Raw genomic sequence first — 22,289 nt, 5'->3', positions numbered from 1 at the left:
GGAAACAAAACAGTTCCTAACATCTTCTGCAATTGTAATATTGCACATCTTTTCTTGGTTTCTATCCTGATCCTTCCCTTTCCTACACTAAAATAAATTCAGTAAGGGCAGGGAGGATGCCTCATCATGGAAGTGGAGAGTTCGAATGACTAAAGGTATCAGGCAAGTAACACGAATGTGTGAATCAGTAGTTGACACAGTGAGGGAGTCCTGATCCTGGAGGATTCCCTACCCCAAAGGTATCCAAATTAAGTGGAAATATATGTAAACACTCTTACAACCAAACAGAACACTTCTGCAAAGAAGTATTTAGCCCCTGGGTTTCTGACTCCTTCCTTAACACATTCTATCATAGCATTGCTGTCAAATAGCCCCCAATTGTGTTCAAGCTTTGCCTTTTCTGGCTGTTTCACCTTGGGCAAGTTATCCTAACCTTTTAAGCCTCATTTTATTCATTTGTAAAGTGGAAATTATAATATCTTACATGCTGCATTATGAAGATTAAATGGAATTGCTCTGCCCATGCCTGGGATAGAGTTATAGTAGCTAGGATATAATAGTGTTCTTTTATATCTCCTAGCCCTTGATTAATGAGCAGCACTAAGAGAGCCAGGGAGCTAAAATAATACAAAAAGCAAAACAAACACACATACACACAAATAACCTTGTGATTTGGCTGGTTGATCGATCAAGTGATAATGGAGATCTACTCTGTATATTAGAAAAAGGATATACAGTTTTTTCAAGTAAAATCCTAATGAAATTTGACTGCTGACAATACATTGTATATATGACTTATTTTTGGATACATGATTTTGATTTATTTTGCAAGGTCTATGATTAAGTTTTGCTAATTTGTCCATATTTGTTACCCATTCCAGAATGTGGCTCAGAGAATGCAAAAACTTGAAATCCCTGGCCTGGGCTATGGTCACAAAACAGGGTTGTGCTCAGTAGTCCATAACCTTGCCTTTCTCAGTATCCATTAATTCAATTTGAACAATACTAAGCATCTAGAATATGTATGCACACTGATAGTCATGAAAGATGATATAAATGTTATTAATACTCAGCTCCTTCTGCAAAGAGTCTTGGAGTGAAATGAACGGAATAAGTTGTATCTAGAACTAAATATCACAAGGCGGACTTGATTTGACCAAGAGCAATCTTTTTAGAGAAAATGCCTTTGCATGTAAAGAGGCAATAAAGATCTAGGTATGTGTATAGATAGAGAAATACAGTTGACTCTTAAACAACATGGGTTTGAATTACACAGGTTCACTTATTTGTGGATTTCTTTCAAAACAGTATTGTAAGTGTATTTTAACTTCCTTATGATTTTCTTAATAACATTTTATTTTTGCTACCTTATTGTAAGAATACATTATGTAATATATATAGCATGCATTTTATCAGTAAGGCTTCTACTCAAGAGTAGGCTATTACTAGTTAAGTTTTTGGGGAGTCAAAAGTTATATGTGGATTTTTGACCACACAGAGGTTGGTGTCCCTAACTCCCACGTAGTTCAAGGGTCAACTGTACACAGGAGAGAACTTTGAGGGAAAAATCTATATTTAGGGGGTAGAAAAAGAAAGATGACCTAGAAAGTAGACATAAAAAGAGTAAACTCAGAGATAGGAGGAGAAATCACAAAAAGTAATTCATTCTTTGAAAATCAATGGAAAAGAAAAATTTTAAGAGGAAAACTGGACGGTGTCATCAAGTGTTACAGTGAATGGTGAGAATAGAGCACAAATCACCAGATTTGCTATGACTTATTCTTTGGGATCGCTAGCCACCTTTCTGAGAGCAGGCTCTGTGGAATGCTAAAGAAAAAGAGGGGAAGGAGGTAGGAAGAAGTGGGAACTGAGGTTAGTTAGAAGGTGGAACTTTTTCTTCTAAGAAGTTAACGGCTATCACAGAAAGGAGACAGGGGTATAGAATTGACAAAGGAGGGGAACTGCAGAGAGAGAGGCCAGAGAGACCAAGACCATGAGAGTTTCACATGCATTCTAAGCCCTGGGAAGTGAAATGAGAAGCATGGAAGGGAAATCTGATACATGGTCAGACTGTGCTGGGGAAAATCCCCTTGGCCGTCCCAGAAAGAACATATTGGAATTTTGTTTGGTTTGGGGTTTTGGTTTGGTTTATTTATTAATCGTTCAAAATATCCCTCCAAAGGTCGTGAAGAACCAGTGTGGTTAGAAAGCAATTGGGTAGAATAAAACAAAAGAGACAGGATAATCAAAGAATGTGATAACAAATCACAGGAAAAGGCTTCTACTGAGCTATGAGTCAAGAGAGAGGAGAAAATATCAAGAGATTTTGTTTTTGTTTAGTGTATGTTATCTTTGTGTAGGAGAAAGCAAGCAAGGGATTGGTGATCTTTACCCACCCATGAGCAAAAGGGACCTTTTCAGAAACATTGAAGCAGAAATGAATCCTTAAGGGGAGTGAGAAGGGTTTAGAGTAGTCACTGTAAGAAAAGGATGCTACAGTGAAGTAGGGAGTTGAACTGGCTGGCGCTGAGAAGGGTCATGCATATCTCAGGGCAAGCACTGATTTGCAAGGGGAGAGCCAAGGAGAACAATTCTGGCTGGGCTTTTTTATTGGAATACTCATGAGCACAGCAATGGGGAAATCAACAGTGAGGGTGGGGTGCATGCAAGAGAGGGGTTATATGTGGGAGTCAGTCAAGTAGCTAAGTCCAATCAAGAATGTGGAAATAGGAGGTGTCACCACAAAGAATTATAAAAAGGTGTGATTAGTGGAAAGAAGGGAGTGTGTGGTACAGAAGAGGATTTCTCAATTCCAGCATTTGACCTGAAGTAGTTTAAAGAACAAGAAGGTACTCATCACTTAGCAAGTAGAAGTGAGTCTTTTTTTCTCCCCCCAGAAAAGTGAGTCTAGAGAAGAGCTTAGGACAAACACCATGCTGTGAAGAAAAATAAAGTAGCAGCAAAAGAGGAATCAGGATGCCCTGAGGGTAGAGTGGGAGGGGGGCTATTTTATATCTGTTGGTCATGGAAGGCACTGATGATGAAGTGACGTTTGAAAAGATAGTAGAATGAAGCAGAGGCAAAACGTTGTCTGGAGGAAGAGTGCGCCAGGGAAAGGAAATCACCAAGTACAGAGGCCCTTGGCTTAGGCTGTGCTCAGAGTGTTCAAGATAACGGCAAAGAGCCCAGTGTGACTGGAACAGAATGGAGGAGGGGAAAACTGGAAGGAAATGAGACCAGGATTGAGAGCATCTAAACTCAGAACTTGGGCTTTCACTTTACAGAAAGCCATTGGACAGATCTGTAATACAGGAAGACTGTATCTAACTTATATTTTTAAAAGGTCTCTCTGATCAAGTTTCTTATCACTATGGTATCTCAAATAGAGGCTTGGATAAAAGTCATTGGACATGGCATACAGCTATGGTTTTTGTTTTTGTTTTTTTTCATAGACCTTAAAAAATAAATACAGATTCTTAGTTCCCAAACCCTAGAGATTCTGGCTCAGCAGGTCTATAGTGGGTCCCAGGAATCTATCTTTTTTTTAGGACCCTTAGGTGATTCTGATACAATTGGTCTGTGGCCTATAATTTGGGAACTCCTCGTATGATAAGACATTGTACTCTACCATCTTTATCACTGCTATAACTCCTCTGGACTTTGACAACTAACTTGTCTTAATAGTGTGAAAATACTAAGCAGTTGCTGTTTTTGCCAAGAATCAAAAGCATTCTGTGTATATTTTATTATTGTCTGGAAATTGTGCTGTATACATCTTTTCATCAGTAATATTTATAATAAATATTTTAAATATACATCTCATTGCTTTGTGAAGGCCAGATGGACTGTGTGTATGTGTGTATGTGCATGTTGAGTGAAGAGAGGAAGGGCAAAAGCAGGAGACCACTTACAAGGTTATTATAATAATCCAGATGATAGGTAGTAATAGCGAAAGTGGTAGGAGTGGTCAGATTGTCAATATATTTTAAAGGTTTAGCCAAATGATGATATTGATCAATCATATGTGGCTTGTGATAAAAACAGAAGGCAAGGAAAGCTCTAAGTGTTTTGGTCTGAACAACTGAAAGAATGGAATCGTTTTTTGCAAAAGTGAGAAGTACTAGAGGAGAAGCAGGTTTCAGGAAGGGAGGGTTGGAATTAAGGATTTGGCTTTGACCACATACAGTTTGAGATTTCTATCAGACATCCAAGTGTAATTACTAATTGTGTGTATCACTGAAGAGACTGGAGATGTAAAATCAGAAGTCACTGTTATACAGATGTTATCCTCAGCCAGAGTGCCAGATGAGGTTGACTAGTACAAGGGTGGAGGGTAAGGAAAAGAAATACATGAATAGAGTCATGGGGAACCACAGTTTTGAGAGGTTGGGGCAGGGTGTGAGAACGAACCAGCACTGGAGTCTACGAATACAGGTAAGAGAAAAACTCAGAAAACAGTGTGTTGGAAAACAAGTGAAGAAAATGTTTCAAGGAGGAAGAAGTGATCAACTTTGTCAAATGCTACTCATAGTTCAAAAGGACATGGATGACTGAGAATCAAGCATTGCATTTGGCAATGCAGAGGTCAGCAATGGCCTCAGTGAGAGCTAGTTCTGTGAAGTTAAGAGAATTACTGTTGTTTTTCTTTAAGATGGGATATGTTGCCAAAAATATTTCCCAGATTATGGGCATAAATAAAAAATGAAAAAAATTGATTATTCAAAAAAGTATGTCTCTGAAGAAAGCAGAGATAGGACCTTTTGGACAAGTTAGGGGCACTGGCCTTACTTAGAAGCAAGGACAGCTCTTTACTGGGAAGAAAGCAGTGTTATAGACTTAGATGTTGACAGGTCAACAGTGTAGAATTTCTGAAAGTTTTCTTCTGTTGGCTTCTATTTTTCTCTGCAAAACAGTAAATAAACTTAATGACTAAGAAGACAGAGGGGAGAAGAATAGCTGGTTCAGGAGAGAGAAAATATTACCGGTATTACTGGTATAGAAACTCTTAGCAAACGTTCAGACTTTAAGAATAAGGTGTATCTAATTTCTCTGACATTTTACAAAAAGGAGTTTCTGGTTTTGTTATGATGTATTTATATATTATGTTTTGCTTGTAACATTTGTGTTTATAAAATGTGTATATTGGAGGGTTGAAGCCAGTGGCAAGAGGAGATGAAAATACAACAGAAAGACTGAAAAATTGATCCATTGAGGCCCTAAAGGGAATGAGAGGATATGGGATTTAGAACACAAGTACACAGATTAGTCTCGGACAGGAGGGAAGGGAATAAAGACAGGAACAAGTGTAAATGTGCATATAGGGAGGGCTTTTAAACCTGATAGAATCACTTTTCTTCATACCTACAGCTGAGAATAATGAAGTCCATTGGGGCAGGGTAGTCAAGCTAAAGAAAACAATGTGAATGAGCAGCTGTGGGAATAGAAGAGTTGCTGCACAAGAGTGTGCCAAGGATTGCCAAGTGTCACTCAGTATCTAACCGAGCTTGCGTAGTATATATCTTGGGACTCAACAGCTCACAGGGTTGTATGATTTTCTCCTGAGGTTAAAGGATAAGTATCTGCTTATATGGAAGTCAGCCCCTTCCCCAAAAAGAAGCACCAGGAGAAGCAAATGTGGCTGTCTAATATAAGTGTAATTCTTGTGGAATATTAAATACACATTCATTGATTTACTCATTCCACAAAAGGTTACTGAGATCTTCTATATGCTAGGAGCAAAACTAGAGTCTGCAGCCGAATAGAAACAAGACATTAATAAAATTAGCTCACAAATAAATGGAAAATGGCAAAAGTGAAGCTTGCCACTGGGAAGGCAAGGAGGAAGGAACTATCGCAGCATATAATAGTGATTTTTTTTTTTTTTCTCATGGTAGGATGGACGCCAAGATTATTCAAAGATCTGAAGACTAAGTAGGAGTTCCTTGGAGGAAAAGGATGCGGGAACTGTACCCGGGCAAAGAAAACAACAAATGCACAACCCTGGAGGCTAGGGGAATCATAGTCCTGAGCACTGGCAAGAGAAAGGACAGAGTGAGACAATAAATATAAATAGAGTGGGCCTTGAGGTCCGTGTTCAGTATTTTCCCTGTAACATTAGAGTGAAGAAAACCACTGAATTTGTCAGCAGGAGAGTCTGCTGGTGGGATTTGCATTTCCCAAAGACCATCTTGGGTGTGAAGGTGGATGTCTGGAGGTTCTGCAGGAGCCCCTATGAGATGATAGGGCTGAGACTGGTGAGAGAGGGGGCAGTGGCAACGGAGGCAGAAGAGTGAATGGATTCAAGAGATCATTGGAGGTCAACACTGTTAGTGCCTTATGGCAGACTAGATTAAAAGGGTAGAGGAGAGGGGGGCAGAACACCCGATTTCTGGCTTGTTCAACAGGCTAGGTGGTGTGGCTTTGGGAAGTGGGTAGGAAAATGAGTTCAGTTTTCGACATATTCAAGTTGACACAGTCACAGTAGAAACCCTTACATAATTTGCTTGGTATTAAAATAATAAAAATCAATACAGTTGTTGATGATGCTAAATATAATCTACATTCTAGGATTTGGTTCTGATATTACATACGTGTCCAGATTTTGCCTTTTCTATCATCATTTATGAGATATATTAAATGACAGTCCTCTCATCTGCAAAGACATGTCATGGCATGATAACATGTTTTCTATTGGGGAACTAAAAGTTAACACCATTTTATGGGTTAGGAAGTTGCAGAGGAAGGAAGAACAGGAGCATCTTACAGAAAACGGACACTGCAGTCCTAAACATCTCAGCAGTTAATAAAGTCAACAGACTCTAGGCCAATTACTTAGCCACTCCAAACTTAAGTTTATTCACTTTTGAATGCAACACACAAAAGCAAGAATAAATGGATTGAATTCAAAATGTCTTCTAGTTATAAAACTAGGATAAAAAAGAATTACTTGTTAACATAAAGTATACAATAAATAGCCCAGGCTTATATTCTGTATTCTTAGATTTCTGAGTTACTATATGAAGTGAGAGCTCTTCCACACTCCCCCACTGAAAAAAATAAAAAGCAGAAAGACACACGCTCCCAAGTGAATAACTGAAAAGCTTAAAATAAAGGAAATAAAGTCAAGATACCTAAGAAAGAAGAGGAAAAAATGGTAATTTGTATTATCAAAAAAAACCATGATTGAAGAAATGAGTTACATACTTTTTAAAAATGCCAAGACTAAGACCACCAAATAAATAGGGACTAAAAGGATATTGAAAAGAAGAAAAAAAACAGTAGAAGAAAGATAAGAGTGAGGTAGTGACATTGATAACAATAGAAATTTAATAGCTCCTGATATGCTGTATTAAGGCAAACCAGAATTTTTCTGAGTGTTATTATAATCTGAACAGTTTATAACATTTATTATTTTTTCCTGAGTATTTAAATAATGTATATAATTTTTAAAATGTTAAAATTAAATAAAATGTAAAGAAATAACAGTCCTAATTCCACTTGCTCCAGATACTAAATTTTTTTTTATATTTCCTTTTACTTTTTTAAAACCATTTTGAGGATCAATAACTTTTATAAATATAAGATTAGAATAATACATAGCACATAAAATTCTGCGCACTGCTCTAAACATTTTTTAAACCTTTATAGTAAACATTTCTATTTCCTAAATATTTTTCAGAACATTATTTTTATGCATAATTAGCAAATAATAATGTATGCATTTCATAATCTATTAAACTAATATCCTATGTTTGGGAGCTTTATAGTTTCTTATTTCTCACTATTTTCTTTATGATTTTATGTATTTTTGTGAGAAAGAGCGAGCACAAGTGGGAGGCAGAGGCAGAGGGAAAGGGAGAAGCAGATTCCCTGGTGAGAAGGGAGCCTGATGTGGGGCTTGATTCCAGGACCCCAAGATGATAACCTGAGCCCAAGGCAGATGCTTAACCAGGTGTCCTCTTATTTCTCATTATTATTAATGACATAATGAAAATCTTTAAATGAATATTTGTTTGCCTCCCTGATTATGTAAATCATACTACAAATATGTTGCATCAAAAAAACATGAGCTGCTTTAACATTTTTGTATATATTTTATTTTCTTTTTATTCTAATGTAATTGAGGAATAATTAACAAGTAGAATTTCATATATTTATAGCATACAATGTGATGATTAGATGTACATATACATTGAGAAATGATTACCAAGATCAAGATGATTAATACATCCATAACCCCACATTATTAGATGACTGTGTGTGTGTGTGTTTTGTAAGAACACTTAAGATTTACTCTAAGCAACTTCCAATTTACAATACCATATTATTAACTATCATCACATGCTGTACATTAGGTTCTCAGATTTTATTTTTCTAGTTGAAAGTTAGAAATACCCTTTGACTTGCATCTCCTCATTTTCCCCTCACCCTGCCCCTGGCACCCACCATTCTATTTTCTACTCCTATGAAATCAGTTTTGTTTTTTTTTTTTTTTAAGATGCCACATGTAGTTGATACCATACAGTATTTGTCTTTGTCTGGTTTATTTCACTTAGCATAATGCCATCCAGATTCACTCGTGTTATCACAAATGGCAGAATTTCTTCTATTTTATAGTTGAACAATATTCCTGTGTGTGTGTGTGTGTGTGTGTGTGTCACACACCTGCACACACCTTCTTTATCCATTCATCTGTCAAAGGACATTTAGGTCATTTCCATATATTGGCTCTTGTGAATAATGCTGCAATGAATCATGGCAGTGCAGATATCTTTTTGAGATAATGATTTTATTTTCTTTGGAAATACACCCAAGAATGGGATTGCTGGATCATATGGTAGCTCTCTTTTTAGTTTCTCAAGGAAACTCCATAGTGGTTTCCATTGTGGCTGCACCACTTTACATTCCCACAAACAATGCACAATGGTTCCCTTTCCTTTACATCCTCACCAACTTTTGTTATTTCTTGTCTTTTGATAATAGCTATCCTAACGGGTGTGAGCTGATATCTCAATGTGGTTTTTATTTTAAATTCCCTGATGATTAGTGATGGTGAGCATGTTTTACATGTACCCATTGGCCACTTTTATGTTTTCTTTGGGAAAATGTCTATTCAGGTCCTTTGCTTATTTTGTAATTATATTATTTGCTTTTTTGCTATTGAGATTTATGAGTTGTTTATACATTTCAGACACAAACCTTTTATCAGATATATGGTTTGCAAGTGTTTTCTCCCATTCTGTAGTTGTCTTTTCAATTACTTGTTTTCTTTGCTGTGCAGAAGCTCTTTACTTTGATGTAGACCCACTCATTTCAGCCTTTGTTGCTTGTGCTTGTGGTGTCTGATTCAAAAAATCATTGCAAAGACCAATGTCAAGGAGCTTACCACCTATGCTTTCTTCTAGGAGTTTTATGGTTTCAGGTCTTATGTTTAACCCATTTCGAGTTAATTTTGTGAGTGGTATAAGATAGAGGTCCAGTTTCAGTCTTTTGCATGTGGATATCTAGTTTTATTGAAGAGACCATCTTTTCCCCACTGTGTATTCTTTGTGCCCTTGTCAAAGATTAATTGACTGTGTATGCATGGGTTTATTCTGGGCTCTCTATTCTGTTCCATTGGTTTATGTGTGCCTGTTTTTATGCTAGCACCATACTTTTTTTTTCCTTACTACTTTAGCTTTGTAATATAGTTTGAAATCAGGAAGTGTGATGCCTCTAGTTTTGTTCTTTCTCAAGATTGCTTTGGCTATTCAGGATCTTTTGTGGTAGCATACGAATTTTAGGATAGATTTTTCTATTTCTGAGGAAAGTGCCATCGAAATTTTGGTAGGGATTGCATTATATATCACCTTGGGTATGGATACTTCAACAATATTGTTTCTTCCAATCTAAGAACATGACTTATCTTTCTATTTACTTGTGTCTTCTTCAATTTCTTTCATCAATGTCTGATACTTTTCAGGTCTTTAACACCCTTGATTAAATGTATTCCTAAGTATTTTATTGTTTTTGATGCTACTATAGATAGGATTGCTTTCTTAATTTCTCTTTCAGACAGTTTGTTATTAGTGTATAAAAACACAACTGATTTGTGTATGTTGCTTTGGTATCCTGCAACTTTACTGAATTTATTTATAGTTGTAACAGTGAAGACGTTAGTGTTTTCCATATACAAGATCATGTCATTTGCAAATAGATGGTTACTTCTTCCTTTCCAATTTGGATGCCTTTCATTTTTTTTTTTTTTTCTTGCCTAATTGCTCTGGCTAGACCTTCCAGTACTATGCTGAGTAGAGATGGAGAGAATTTGTTAAGACTTTTTCCATGGCCTAACATATCTTATCTAGAGAATGATCCATACACACTTGAGAAGAATATGTATTTGGGGGCCTGTTGGATGGAATATTCTGATGTCTATTAGGTGCATTTGGTCTAAACTGTAGTTCAAGTCCATTGTTTCCTTACTGATTTTCTGTCTGGATAATCTATCCATTGTTTAAAGTGGTACTGATGTCCCCTATTACGATTGCATTGTTGTCTATTTCTACCTTCAGATTTCCTAATAATTGTTGAATATGCTTAGGTGCTCCAATATGGGGTACATACTTATTTAAATTGTTATATCTTCTTGATGGATTGACTCCTTTACAGTTATATAATGACGTTCTTTGTCTCTTGTTAGAGCTTTTGACTTAAAGTCCATTTGTCTGATATAAGCATAGCTACTCCTTCTCTCTTTTCATTTCCATTTGCATGGAAAACCTTTTTTTAATCCTTTCACTTTCAGCCTATAAGTATCTCTAAAGGTTAAGTGAGTCTCTTGTAGTCAGATATAGTTGAGTTTTTAAATCCATTCAGCCATTTATGTCTTTTAGTTGGAGAATTTAAGCCATTCAAATTTAGAGTAATTTTGTTTATTTATTTATTTATTTATTTATTTATAAAAAAAATTTTTTCAGTGTTCCAAAATTCATTGTTTATGCACCACACCCAGTGCTCCGTGCAATATGTGCCCTCCACAATACCCACCACCAGGCTCACAGCCCCCCCACCTCCTGCTCCAAAACCCTCAGTTTGTCTCTCAGAGTCCACAGTCTCTCATGGTTTGTCTCTCCCTCTAATTTTCCCCAACTCACTTCTCTCCATCTCCCAATGCCCTCTGTGTTATTCCTTATGCTCCACAAGTAAGTGAAACCATACGATAATTGACTTTCTCTGCTTGACTTACTTCACTCAGCATAATCTCTTCCAGTCCTGCCCATCTTGATACAAAAGTTGGGTATTCATCCTTTCTGATGGAGGCACAGTACTCCATTGTATATATGGACCATATCTTCTTTATCCATTTATCCATTGAAGGACATCTTGGTTCTTTCCACAGTTTGGCGATTGTGGCCATTGCTGCTAAGAACACTGGGGTACAGGTGGCCCTTCTGTTCACTACATCTGTATCTTTGGGGTAAATACCAGTAGTGCAATTGCAGGGTCATAGTGTAGCTCTATTTTTAATTTCTTAAGGAATCTCCACACTGTTTTCCAAAGTGGCTGCACCAACTTGCATTCCCACCAACACTGTAAGAGGGTTCCCCTTTCTCCACATCCTCTCCAAGACTTGTTTACTGTTTTGTTGATTTTGGCCATTCTAACTGGTGGAAGATGATATCTCAAAGTGGTTTTGATTAGAATCTCCCTGATGGCTAATGATGATGAATATTTTTTCATGTGTCTGTTAGCCACTTGCATGTCTTTTTTGGAGAAGTGTCTGTTCATGTGCCCTCCAATCTCTCACTAACTGCTATTGCTGTTGTCTGTCAACATATTCCTATGGAAAAAGATACCCGCAAATGTTAGAGAACATCCTGATAGAGACTGTCCATCTGAAATCACAAGAATTAAAAGGGCTTCATATTTCTTTCCTTTTTTTTTCTTCCCAGATAAAGTCTGTTTTATTAAGTAACTCATCCATGTAATTACTGGGGCCACTATAAACAGAAAAAAGAAAGGGAGTTTTATTTCTTGGCCTCTTCCTTCCTGGACAGAATCTTGAAAATTTCCTCCTTCTTGCCCTGAAGATGCTCTTCATAGTGTTTGCATGTTTTCTCGGTCTTAGATTTGCAGGCTTAGCTTGGTGAGCCAGAAGCTTCTTCTGAACCTTGTCTAACTTCAGTTTGTGGATGTGTTCCAGGAGACTCTGCTTGCTTTTGAATATGTTACCCTTTACTTTCAAGAACAGGCTGTGATACACAGCAGTCAGTCTTCTTAGATTCTTGGTATCTTCTGAGCAGTTGGTGCAGAATTCTCATCCTCTTCAACCAGGTTACCTTCTCAGGCATTCAAGACTTGGCAGTAACTTTTCTCTTATCAATGTCCATATGCCTGCCCTCTGGTGGGCCAAAGTGTTTTTCTGGCAGCAGTTCCAGGAATAGACAGGCTTCCAGATGATCAGCCCATCTTTGATCAGTTTCTGGATCTGCTGAGAGGAGTTGACATTGGTGATTTCATTGGTCCAGCCAGACCTTTGTTTTGCCATAGTGGAGGACACTGGAGGCAAGCCTATTCTGAAACCTGAGCATGCTCATGGCTGTGGATGCAGTGGCAAAAGGAAAGCAAAAGGCCTTTGTGTTTCAAGAGAGTCCTTTAGACAAAAAGAGGGCAGATGTCCAAGGCATTTGTGTGTCAAGAACAAATACTTGTGGTTTGTCCATTATTGAGGTCTTTTGAATCTATGTGCATGGAGAAAGAATTCTGAGTTTTTCTTGTTAGAAAAAATATAGGAATAACTGATGATATTCAGTGTCATCTAACTGTGAGAAAGAAAAAAAATGGGAAATATTCTATGCAGGGGATTCTCTTTTCTGGAAGGCAGGGTTTAGTTTTAGTTTTTGTTTTTAGCTATTGCAAGAAAAGAAGATACAATTTGTTGTGCTTTGACATTTACTTTGACAAATGTAATAATCTGAATTTAGTTTTCAGTCAATTCAACTTAATTTGTATCTTAAAAGTCCTAAAATTGGCGTAGAAAAAGTCATCACTCCCGGTATATCCTCAAATAATAAACACAAACATATGGGGAAGAAAAGATAGCCACCAATAAATTTTTTTAAAATTATACTCCTTCTTTATTACCAGTAACAGTAAGAAATAGAACAAAATGACCTAATAGAGGACAAAATATTATGGACTTGTACCCAGTTTGAGTGGTGAGAAGGGATAGTTCCCTGGCATTCCCAGCTGTCTACATTTCAGAATTGATTAGTAATAATAGAGATATTCTCAAGAATCTAACACATATTTTTAAATCATTTTTTCTATGTGAGAAACATATCTTTCTCCCTCTTTAAAACCAGAGCACATAGTCTTAATGCTCAAAGAGTGCCAATTATTATGCTCAAAATAAGCCTCATTAATTTAAAAAACACTTCTACCTGAATAGGATTAATATGAGGTGATATAAGAGGAAGAAAAGGGGGGAAAACTATGGAATATAGGAGAAAATCTTCTACAGCATGTCAGTTTAACACATACAGAAATAATGGGTTATGTTTGAACCTCTGCAGGAACTTGGTGGTTAAACATCTATAGAATATACCAAACAGATTAGTCCATGTGATCACTGACACCAATTCTTCCCAGATATCTTAATACCTCATGCAAGCTCTCAGAGATTCAAGTATATTCTCTAAATCTTAACTAGCCTCAGATATTAGTGGAAGGAAGCACCTGCTTGATCGTGTGGGAAAATATTAATTTAGGGTATTTTGCATTGTGTCATTGCCTACTCCTCCTCATACATGAATTTTGCATTAGGATCAGCCTGTTGTAATATGAGACACTTGGCTCTAATGCATAATAGTGAAAAAACTAACTGTTTCCCAAGTGAGGTTCACATAGCATGACTGTTATTACAAGACCTAGGCAAATAACTTTGGTAAGTAATATGCCCTGGAATAAATAAATATTGAAAAAAGATATCTAGGTTTATTAACTGAGCTAATGGAGTAATATATCATGGTGACTTGGGAATCTAATTTTGTTTGTTTTTAAAAAAAAATTTTAGTGGCTGAATGGTGGCCACAAAATAGATATGTCTATGTCCCAAACCCTAGAAGCTGTGATATTACCTTATTTGGAATTTGCAATACATTTGCTAATGTAATTAAGGATCTTGAGAAGATAATTTTGGATTATGTAGGTTGGTCCTAAATTCAATGACAAGTGTCTTTATAAGAGACATAAAGGAAAGAAATCAAGCACATAGAAGAAAAGGCAATATGAAGACAGAAGCAGTGACGCAGCCACAAGTCCAAGAATGCAGATGGCCACCAGAATCGGGAAGAGGCAAAGAACAATTCTTTTCTAGGCCCCCAGAGAAAGCACAGCCCTGCCAGATTTTGAACTTACAGTCTACAGAACTGCAAGAAAATAAGTTTCTGCTGTTTTAAACCACCAGTTTGTGGTGATTTGTTATGGCAGCCCTAGAAAACTAATACAGCCATCTAGATTACTCTGTATTTTAAACTTGTTTGGAGAGCTATTCCAGCTATAGAGAAAACTCCTGGACATGTCCTCAGGATAGATGGCTTCTTATAATACAGGTTCCACGCAGAACTAACTGTGTGACCTTGAACAAGAATCTTAGTCTCCTGTTAATCAATTTCTTTATGTGCAGTTGGACTAGATAATCTTAAAGCTTCCTTCCAAATCTAAAATTTACATTTCTGGTAATAACTGACAGTAGAACACTGAAATAGGGACAAGGACAGATAGCATTTTGTAAACATAAAGTCTCACACATACATACCAGGTCTGAAATACACACTCACACACACACACACACACACACACACACACACACACCCCACACACACCCCCACCCCCACTCCCCTTCACACACCGTACTCCCACCCACACATATTCTTACAAAAAAAACCTTTTGGGTTTGTGTTATGAGAGAGGGAAGAAGAAACATGATTAGCTATAACTGCTATCATTTATATGCCAAAAGTTGTTTCACGTAATCCTTATGTGCTGCTGTAGCAGTCTGGATCCAACCAGGAGACAGAAACGGCACAGTGGCTTAAATAGGGGAAGTTGATAAAAGAATAACTATAAGGTCAGAAGAATCCCAAGGCTGAGCGAGAGTATCCAAGGAAGGACAAACTTAAAGGAAGATCAGAACTTGTTGGAGTAGGTGTGTTTTAGTCACAGGACAGCAGAGAAATTTGCTGATTTGTCCAGGCTGGGGCAGGTCTGGAGCTGCTGGGCAGAGTGCAGGCAGAGAGAAGGCTCTCAGCAACTGGCCAGGGGATGCAATGGGAGTCTAGGTGCTGGCCAAGGCAGAGGCCTTCTGAGTTTTAGAGATGCAGGAGACCTGCAGAAGGAACACTACCTGCTATGTGATAATCTGCTCATGGTGGCCCCATGCAGGTTGCATAGAGCTCTGGGTTCCATGTGCAGAAGTCTGCAGAAAGGATATCATCACCCAGAGCTTCAGAATTACAGAAAGATGGTATTCTGGCCTGGTGACTGAGGCTGGCTCCACCAGATGTCCTCACATCCACACTGCTGATCTCCCCAGCCCACACCAGAAATCCCCAGAAACCTCTTCCTCTTCAATGTCCTTCTAATATCCTCTATCAAGAAAATGTAACATTGTACCCAATTTAATGCTTAAAGAAATCCCTTTATCACAGAGTATATATTAAAGGATTCATATGGAACTGAGAAACAGTAACTTGATAACTGACACACTTGCTGAATAATTATTATCTCTAATAACACATGGGAACACCAATGCTCAGAGAAGTGAATACAGCCACTAAACTGCAGAGCTAGAAATTATACCCAGAGCCATAAATGGTTGATAATTCCTGAAACTAGGTTCTAACCACACCCCAAGATGAAAGCGTGATGAAAATTGCCCACTTAAAGTACTTTATACTTAATTGTACTTCATATGATCATATGGTAAAACTTCTTTGATGAGACTTTATCTGCACCCATTTTGTTAAGAAAAAGAAATGACAAGATCGCTCACCCCTATGTTTTCTATACTTCCCTTACCCTCCAGCTGGGACAAATGTCTCCTTCCTTTCTTAAATATCCTCCTCTTCTTAGCAAAGACACCCTAGACTTCTTTACAGCAAACACCACACTCTACTGTAATTATCTGCTACCTGTGTGTCCCTTACCCTAAAGCTCCTACCTTCTCAATTGTGGAGACGGAGTCTTAATCATTCGTGTAGGTCTGTGCCCTGGCTCATAAAAGATGTTTAATGTAAGAGAATTGAATCGCATGAAAAGAGAGCAGATCCATATCAGGGATTTACTCAAAAGGTCATTTCTAGTATATAACTTGGGTTCAAATACTGCTTATCAAGTGGTTAAAGGACACACACCAGTTAGTCCCATGGGATCCTTCATGGCATGGCATATAAGATCTACCATATGAAAAGGAGAAAAGAATTTCCAAAGCCATGTCCTGGAGGAAGGCCCAACATATTTGGAAAGACTAGCCCAAATAAGAGCAGTAATCAAGGGCAAGGAGGAAAGTATCAAAAGAAATGAAACTGAGAGCATGTAGTTCAAAGACTTGAAGATTGGAAACTGAGGAGAGCTAATTCAGAAGAATTTTGTGAGCAGGTTAGACAGATTAGCCCAGTGTGACACACCTCTGATATCTTTCTTAATACCCTCTCAGTGCACGTTTGTGGAGTTGCACTGAGCTGATTTAAAGGTCTGGAATGGCACATTCAGTAAATCCTCCAATATTTTAACAATATGCTTGGCTCACTGCCTCTGAAGAGTCTCACACTGGTGTCTACAGTCATTTACATGTTCAGATTTGAGCCTACTCAAAACAAAGCAGGTCAGGTCCACAGCCTTAGGCAAAGTTCTGGGTGAAATCCTCATTCTTATAGCAAGTAACTCTTTTTACCCAATAATTTCCTAAAATTACTAGGCATTTTTACTCTTTTATTTTAATTGAGATATAACTAACATATAAGTTTCAGGTGTCATTAGTTTTGGGTGCCCAGCAATTTTATCTGATGTATGTATATTTTGCTAAATAATCACCACAATATTAGTTAATGTCCATCACCAAGCATAGTTACCTTTTTTCCCCTTGTGATGAGAACTTTTAAGATTTACTCTCTTAGCAACTTTTTGAATTTATAGAACAGTGACTATAGAACTATAGTCACTATGCTACACAGTATATCCCCAAGACTTATGCATATCATAAGTGGAATTCTGCGCCTTTTGACCCCCTTCACCCATTTCACACCCTACTCCCCATCTCTGGCAACCACCAAGCTCTGTATCTATGAATTTGGGTAGGTTTTTTTTTTTTTTTTTTTTTAGATTCCACATATAAATTAAAGCATATAACTTTTGTCTTTCTCAATCTGGTTTATTTCCCTTAGCACAATGCTCCTCCAGGTCCACCCATGTTGTTGCAAATTGTAAGATTTCATTATTTTTTAAGGCTGAATAATCTTCCTCTGTGTGTGTGTGTATGTGTGTGCTCGCTCATGCGTGTGCACGCACTCGTGTATCTTCTTTATCCATTCATCCACTGATGGACACTTAGGTTACTCCATGTCTTAGCATTGTAAATAATGTTACAATGAACATGGGTACATACATCTTTTTGAGTTAGATTTTTTGTTTCCTTCAGCTAAATACCCAGAAATGAAATTACTAGATCATATGGTAGTTATTTTAATTTTTTTGAAGAACTTCCATACTGTTTTCCGTAGTGGCTGCACCAATTTACATTCCCACCAACAGTGCATGAGGGTTCTCATTTCTCCATATCTTCAACATCACTTATTTCTTGTCTTTTTTATAATAACCACTCAGATAGGTGTAAGGTTTTGATTCATTCCTTATGGTATTGACTTGCATTTCCCTGATGCTGAGCCCTTTTCATATACCCATTGGCCAATTATATATCTCTTCTGGAAAAATGTCTATTGAGATCCCTGGCCACTGTTTAATTAGATTTTTTTTCTACTGAATTGTATGAGTTTCTTATATATTTTGGATATTAACTCCCTGTTTTTTATCTAGGTTCCCTCCTCTTATTCCCCCAGTTTCTTGAAGAAAAGGGCCTTGCCTGTACCTCCCTACTCCATTTTCCTCAGAGACTAAAGTTCTAATTCCCATGTGTCTCTCCAAATGACTTATGCCCAGACCTTCCAAAGATCATATTCTTCCTGGATCTGGAACATTCCTTCATTTACAACCAAATCTCTTTTTACTTGCAAAACACCAATTGCATTCTGCTGGATTCCTAGTTGTCAAATTCCCACTAGCCAGGATCTTTTCTACTGGCTCTCCTGGGACCTTCCCTTGACTATATGCTGGGCTTTATTTAAGAATATGTTTGTGTTCAGTTTTCTAGATAATAAATATCTTTTATCCAATCAGTGCATTGACAATTGAGCTCCTGTTAAACTATACTGGCTACATCAACAGTAGGACAAATTGGTTATAGATGTTCAACACCATGACCTGAAAATACTGCTAGAATCATAGATATGTGAGAAATACTAAATTAGACCGAATTTTCCTCTTTTCTTAAAATATTTATTTATTTATTTGAGAGAGAGAGAGAGTGAGTGAGAGAGAGCGAGAGAGAAAGAGCATGTGCATGGGGTGGGAAGGAACAGACGAAGAGAAAGAATCTCAAGCAGACTCCCCACTGAGCACAGAGCCCAACACGGGGCTCAATCTCATGATCCCAAGATGATGACCTGAACTGAAATCAAGAGTTGGATGCTTAACTGACTGAGCCACCCAGGTGTCCCTGAATTTTCTTTATTTATCAAGTAAATAAATAAAATATTAGAAAGACTTTCAACACAAGGCATAGAACAAGATATATCAAATTAATGTTAATTAAACCAAGAATCCAACTAATCATAAAATCTATTATACCCAAACATTTGATTGTCATTTATCAGTTAGAACACCATTCAAAACAAAATGTGTACATGTTTGCATGATATAAACATACATATCACCACTGTTGTGGTCCCGATGTACTTAATAGTTTTTTGTTTGGTTTTTTGTTTCTTTTGGCCCATTTCTCCTTACAAAGATTTGATTGGTAGTACAACAGAGTTTTGGAATATCAATTTTTGCAATGCAGAGACATAACGAAGACATAGAAGAGATCCATGCTCTGCTCAAAGGGCTTACAAAGCATCTAAATGAATCCAGATTCACGTTTGAGCACAATGAAGTCTCTCATAATTTACTGTAAGCTCCATAAGTTTTCAGAGTTTTATATTATTTTTTGACAAATCTAAAATCTGAATAACTGGATTTCTGCTTCCAAAGAAGACAGGTAAACAGGATGGTTTACAACCAAGACAGTAAAACAGATTTACTCTCCATCCTTAGACAACTAAAAGACCAGTCTAAATATATGGGGCAGCTTTTAGACCTTGAACAACAGATAACACAAAAAAGTCACCTCTGAGAGATCGGAAAGGAACAAGATGAGCCGCAGGATTTCCCCAGCTTACTGACATCAGAGTGTGTCTAGGCCACAGTGCAGGAAGTCTGAGTCCCTTCCTGAGCGATGAGACAGAGGTAAGAAATTGAAAAGACACAGTGGATAGAATTTGCAGGGAAAAATACTGGATAGGAAAAAGTTGCACAAAGAGAGAAGACCTGCAGAGAGGGAAAGGAGGTGGAGGGAAAGGGGGAAAGAACGAGGGAGAGAGAGAGAGAGAGGAGAGAAAGAGGTATCTGGAGATTCACTGAGGGTTTCTCTTGACTTTTCAGCTTGGTGCTGATGGACACCCATGTATGAAGAGACCACCTGAAGCAGAAAGAGAGCCACCAGAAAGAAGCAGGGATAACAATCTCCAGAGTTCACACAGAGATGAAAATAGTTCATAATCTCACCAGCTATAATAGAAAACAAACAAACAAACAAACAAACAACCCATAATGCAAAGGCATTACATAAAGTATTTAGAAAAGTTTCCTCAGTAGTGGGGAATATTCAGCCCTACATTTAAAGTCAACTCTGATCTCATTTAACTAAGCTTAAAAGGAACATCTTAAAAGATAAAACTTTTTTAAGTAATTTAACTGCAACCCAAAGTAAAGCTCAAGAATGTTTAAGAGGAGACAAAATATCGGCACTCAATAACATAAAATTCACATCTATCATCCAATCAAAAAAAAGATACACAAAGTGGGGAAATACAACTCATTCTGAAAGAAAAAAAAATCAATCAATAGAAACAGCTTTGAAAATGTCATAAATGATAAGATTCATAGAAAAAGAACATTAAAGCAGTTATTATAACTATATTCCATATGGTCAAAATCTGAATAACTTAATTACTCTTGGCAATAATACTGCTCATAGAGTTTTAAGGTTTAGCTATATGTAAACACCAAAAGCATGCTTATTTTGTTGTTCTTATTACAGAAAATTTCAGAGACTGTAGCACCTAAACAGAAGGAGTCATTTTCCTTTTTGAACAAGAATTTGTTTTTCTGAATTGTGTTGACTAGAAAGTTAGTAAACTATGTTTGCTGCGGTCAAAAGAAAAAATTTATTGTTGCTTGGACTAATTTATCTATTTCTTTTATTGATTTATGGAGCTACCAATGTCAAAGCATACTTGAATCTTCGAGAAAAATGAAAAACATGAATCATCCAAAAAGACCGTCAGTGTAGTGAGATTTCATTAAGAACTAAGGTGTAAGTGGAATAAGGAAACAAAAAGTCAGATGTCAGATCATAATGTCATAATTAGCAGACAAGAAACATGTTCAAGGTTATGGTATGTGTTCATAAAAATGATGGCATATCGTGAATTATAGCCAGTTCACATAAGTCTTAAGGCAAGTTGATGCATGTTTCAGGAACAAATTACATCCACTCCAGACACCAGAGGTATTATTCACTTGCTTTCTTGGTTTACAAAAAAATCTCCTCTCAGCTGGCCAAATTACCCAAACCTCTTAAAGTGCCCATAAATGGGGCCTACTCTAGTTCCTACAGCTATATTAGAAAGAACTCGAGGGAAAAATGAGTAGTGTTGGGGTGAGGGCAGTCTATGCTGTTCAACTTTTTACATATCCAAAACATGTGTCAGTAGTACAGCCAAAAACACAGGGACAGATAAGAAATGGTGATACTTTCTATTGTTGACTTGTTCTCACATTCATCCCCTTTTTCCTACTGATTTCATGAGCTCATCCCAAATCACTCAGAGAACTGTAATGAGCTCTGTCACCTTAAGGCAAAGCAGAGTTTGTATTTCTTATAATTAAGACCCTGAAATATGTGTCCCGATTCTCTTGTGGAAGTAGTTTAGTCTTAGTAGCCAATCTTTCTCTGTACCAATCCTGACTCCATTATTCACCGGTTGTGTGACCTTAGGAACTACGCCTCAGCTTCCTCACCTGTACAATGGAGATGAAAATAGCAGTACCTACTTCACAGGTTTTTGATTAAGAATGAAATGAGATAATTTATGCAGGACACTTAGCATTGTAAGGACTTTATAAATAATAGCTGTTTTTACCCATTCAAATATATTTACCTGTATTTTATAACAGGAACACTCTCTCTACCAAAAGAGAGAGTGTTCTTATTATAGGCCGCCCTTTAACAACAACAACATACACACACCCCTCATTCCCATCTCTGCTTTTTCTCATACTTTTCCTTTTCTAAAATGTCTCCTGTGTCACCAGCTGGTTAATCTACCCATTCCTTAAGAGTCATCACAAGTCCCACCCAAATCATTAAATCTTAACAGCTCTAAATCCTCGTTATAGATCTTTTCCAAAATGCATGATTTTTACTTTCTAGTAAGACAACTTTTACACATTGATTTTTAATAAAAAAAAATACTTGATATTTTTCCATGCATTGTATCTTGTCTCCCCAATGATTTTTTTTTATAGATAATTATTTGTCCTATAGAGTAGATATTATACTGCCAGACTCAGGGAACCGTTACTGACTTATTGATTAAAGTGCTACAAAATTCAAATGATATAAAGTATTCAGTGATTTCTTATGGCAAGAGATTGACTTGAAAATGTTGATGAGCTCAAGGAATTGATTTGTCCTAAGTGACATACCAAGAAAGAAAGAATTAAGAAATGAAAATATAAGGCACACAAGGGCCAATGCAAGAGGGGGTTGGCAGGGAGGCCTGGCAAGGGTGAAGGCACTCCTCAAAGCACTTTGTCAACCAGGCCCAGGCACGTCCGTCCTTGTATGGCAAAAACTCCAATGGGCG

General features: G+C 37.2%; 1 pseudogene across 1 annotated transcript; it reads right to left on the bottom strand.

Annotated features, from left to right (window-relative positions):
* Window positions 1–12,008: 12,008 nt before the first annotated feature.
* Window positions 12,009–12,578, bottom strand: LOC308343989 (large ribosomal subunit protein eL19-like; annotated as a pseudogene). The gene has a single exon. The product of its transcript is annotated as a large ribosomal subunit protein eL19-like (transcript).
* Window positions 12,579–22,289: the final 9,711 nt, after the last annotated feature.

This window comes from Martes martes (assembly GCF_963455335.1).
Source record: "Martes martes genome assembly, chromosome: 6".
In the NCBI taxonomy this organism is placed as follows: domain Eukaryota; kingdom Metazoa; phylum Chordata; class Mammalia; order Carnivora; family Mustelidae; genus Martes; species Martes martes.
Note: the sequence above shows the minus strand (reverse complement) of the source record. Positions and strands in the feature narration are given on the sequence as shown.